The following is a 4,252-nucleotide window of genomic DNA, read 5'->3' as shown; positions in this document are numbered from 1 at the left end:
AGCCATACAATAGATTCATCTGAAGAACAGGACAAGGTTTAAGTATTTATCTAAGTGCATTTAAATCCATTTTTAAATAAGTCTACATTAAGAGTTCAATTTTAAGTCACTTATTTTCAGAAGAGGTAGAATATAAAGTAGCACGTGTTGTGGACCAAGTGTATTATGCTTTTATAAATGTGTGTGTGTTGTTTGTCCTTATTTGAAAGACTGACCATGATATTCTTCAAAAATGTACCTTTTGTTTTTAACTGAAGGATGAAAGTTACATGGTTGAGTAAATGATGACAGAGCTTTCATTCTGGGGTGAAATATGAATTTAATTCGCTGTCATTCAGTGTCTCAACCTCTGTGTGCATGGGAAGCCTGAGCACTGACAGACATCAAGAGACATGTTCCTCTCTCGCTGAATAAAACTCAATTTTTTCCTCCTCCCAGGATTCTTTTTGTCTTCTGCTCTGTCTTGTCTTTCATTAACCGTTCACCAAGAGAAGTGTCACATTTAGCAGGGCTTTGTCCTCGTGTGCCTGGAGGAGGGAGTTCAGTGCTATCCCAGGACACCTTTCACACGCTCACTGACTGCAGTCAGTCAAAGTATTGTAGCATAAGGCAGGTGAAATTTTTTATATGGCATCTAAAATATCACACTGTTATGATCTGTTGATTATATATAATATACTTTCATATCTAAACTCTGAAAATGAATATTCATATTTCATACTGTACATTATAATGTTGTGATGACTAAATTCACTTGTCAAATTTAAAACAATTGATTTTAGTGTTTTGTGTGTGTGTGTGTGTGTGTGTGTGTGTGTGTGTGTGTGTGTGTGTGTTTCTATTGGTCATGACACGAAAATAATTATCAGTATAAATAATTACATTTTAAATAATTATGCATTGAGGCCAACAGTATGTTCAACCATTTAAAAGTTTACCCTGATTATATCGGCTGTGATTCAAGCTAAATAAATCAATTCACCACTTGATTATCGTAAAGGCTGCAGTACGAGTTTGCTGATTAATGATTACTTTTTCTTGAATTTATTATTGTGAATATCATCGGACACACTCCATAACATGCTGTTCTGGCTTTAAGATTTCTTATCCCGGTTTTAATTATTTCTAATTGCAGCCAAAATGGTCAATGGTCACAGTAGACTAGATCAAGGCCAAGACCAGCTTAAGATTCATAGTTGCTATGGCCTCCATTAAGATTTGATCAATTTAAAATACAGGCCTTGTGTTTTAAGCTAATGCCAATCATTGTTTTCCACTCACTGCACTTTTTTTTCAAGTAACTTGGTTAATTTTATATTATATAGAAAGTATGTCCCATGAACTGCTGTTGTTATATGATGTTTATCCAAGAAGAAAACTTTGGATAGACATTAGAAAATAAACTATAACCTCACAAGCAAAGTTTGTATATTAGTTAGTCCAAATTTATGCTGAGCGCATTAAATAATGAGTGAAGTAATGTAATTTAAGTCTAAATGAAAGTGGCCAGGGTTTGGCTCTGAGTTTTATATGCAGAATAAAGAGTGAGTCAGGACAGACTTCTGTGAATGAGAAATGCAAGCAATTGCTTTCATAAATGAAATTAAATTATGAAGAGGAGTTCTAGATGATCTGATGTTGTGCTGACTGAACAATGCCACAAATGTCTCATGTCTGAAGAAATTCAAGTGGGCTCAAGTAGTCCATCTCAGCTGCAAACGCATACACAAACACATTCGATAGATTTATGCAGATGTATACATATATGCAAATTATATTCACTCATGCCTCAAGTATTCTCCATTTTTTACCAGCAGCCCTTTGTTAAATAACCTCTCAACTGTTCGTAGACGTTTAATCAGAACTATTGTCCCTCATTCGCCATCCTGCCTTGGCATTTTAAGTCCCTTCTCGTCTTTCAGCACACTCGCCTCTCTTTAGTTTTTGTCGGGAATTGTCGCTGTAAACATGTTGACAAATGTTCCTTTGAAAGCCCAGTTACAAATGACATTTACTCGGCAACAAAGCGGTTATTTGAGTGGCCTCCCTGGGCTTGCTTTACACCCAGTCCAGTGATCCGCTGTCTCATGGCCAAGCACCTCAGGCTCTCGGCCCACCCATGACGGCGGTTTCATGAAGGACTTTATTTAGAAATTCAGCTGAGGTGAGCTTTTCAAGAAGCACTGCTCCCACCACCCTTTTTCTGTTAATGATGCTGTGCTGACATTGGTTACTGTTCCTCCATAACATGTAAATACAATTTGTCTTGCCATTCTTTGATACAAATAAAATAAATAAATAAAAATAAGAAAACTTGAAAAAACAAAACTGGAATAACCCCGTGGCCGTTGGCTTTTGAGTTACTGTGCCATATATATTTTCAGTAAAAATAAGAAGGCTTGGAAAAAAAGATGTAATTGTCACGATTGTGTGTCCTTCAGCGTCAAGCTTCCTGCTTTCTGTGGCTCTTGTTTGTCATGAACTAATTTCCATAATCAATGGTTATAATATTACAGTATAATTAATATAATTAATATAATTATTACAGGTTATAATATAGCTAAAACTCTGATTGTTTATATAATCTTTATGTATATAACTATTATAGTGTAAACTATATAAGATTAAAACAGTAGGCCTATGTATGTGAATATTTATTATTTATAGTAGTAATGTCTTTTTCGACCACATGACAAACAAGCTGAATGACTTTACTGAAATCAGTGTGATCACATGCAGTGATTACACTTTTCTGCTTAACTTAAATATTGTTTGGCTTGTGTTGAGCTTTTGGAGGGTTGTGACTTTATTTATCTGTAGAAAGACTATTGCCATGCCTTCTTTAAATGGGTTGAATGCAGCATCTGAGTTTTATGGCACCGGAGGACTCTGTCTGTTTGATGGAATCAAGTGTTGATAAACAGAGGAGATTGTGTGTGTGTGTGTGTGTGTGTGTGTGGAAACTGGAGATTCAGTCGGTAAGTGTGAGTGTGTCTTAGAAGCCGTAAGGGCTTCAGTGATTTAGTTTGTGTTTATAGAGTGATATACTTTCACTAAGTGTATGTGTGTGTGCTTGGGGGGGATTTGGTGACTTTGTGAAGCCCCTCTTTAGTGGAACTTTGCCTGTGTGTGGAGTTTGGTTGTAGTGGATGGCTAGTCCAGAACAGAACAGTCTTTCATTCAATAAATGAAGGCTCCAAACTGCAATAAATGAACATTCGATCTCCTTGAGTTTCTTTTGCGCTCTCACTTTGATTCTCTCTCTCTCTCTCTCTCTCTCCAATTACCCACTTTGTTCAGGATACAGGTCAGATGTCCATGCATGACCTGACGTGTGGATGGAGAGAGGAGAAGGAAAGTTAGGAATTCAGAAAGATGTGCAGTTCATATGTTTTGCAGAATAAAAAAGCAGGCTTTAGAGTCAAGGGTTTAACTGAAACAGCTGTATTCACTGTGAAGAGTTGTTTCTGAGAGAGGTAGTAGATTCTGAAGGATGAAAAAGAGTGGCTTGCTTATATCTGAATATCCTCATAAAAGAAAAGTCTAAAAAGTCTAACTTTCATTTGGCCTGGGGCAGAATCACCCTGCCTTGCTTCCTGGTGTGTGTATGTGTTTAACACATGACACTGAAGGAAAACTAAAATGTGTTTTTCTGTGGGTGCCCCTTTTCTTCTCTGTTCTCCACTGGATTCCCACTGTGAGATTGCTTGTATTATTGTTAGCAAAAAGAAAGCAACACATTAAATTATTACATCTCAAAGAGCATGAAAGAAAAAGCAAGGATAACTAAAACTGGAAAAAAAAATATATATATATCGATTGCTTGCATTTTTCTAGTGTTTAAAATCACTGAGGTAGTATTCATTGAGGTAGCAGATTATTTTATAATATGAATAAAAAAAGTGTAGAATAACTACTGTTTAGACAAACACCATATTATGTTTATAAAAGTATTTTCCTTACTATGAGATGCAAAAAAATAGAGATGCATGATGCTTTATTGGTTATTGTCTGATATTAGATATTTTTTTTATTGGTGTTTTTGCATACAATACAAAGTGAATCTATGAAAATGCTAATAACACTGTTAAATGTAGTTCTTTGTATATCTTGAAAAGAATGTTCAGTGCACTGTACATTGTAAATATTGATGCCTATCATGCCTTTATTTAAATTGATCATAATAAATATAGGATTATATGTCAGAACTAAAAAAAAAAACACAATCACAAATTATTCGTTTGTACATAAT

This window comes from Carassius gibelio, chromosome A7 (assembly GCF_023724105.1).
Source record: "Carassius gibelio isolate Cgi1373 ecotype wild population from Czech Republic chromosome A7, carGib1.2-hapl.c, whole genome shotgun sequence".
Lineage (NCBI taxonomy): Eukaryota > Metazoa > Chordata > Actinopteri > Cypriniformes > Cyprinidae > Carassius > Carassius gibelio.
The sequence above is the reverse complement of the archived record's forward strand: the minus strand, read 5'-3'. Positions refer to the sequence as shown.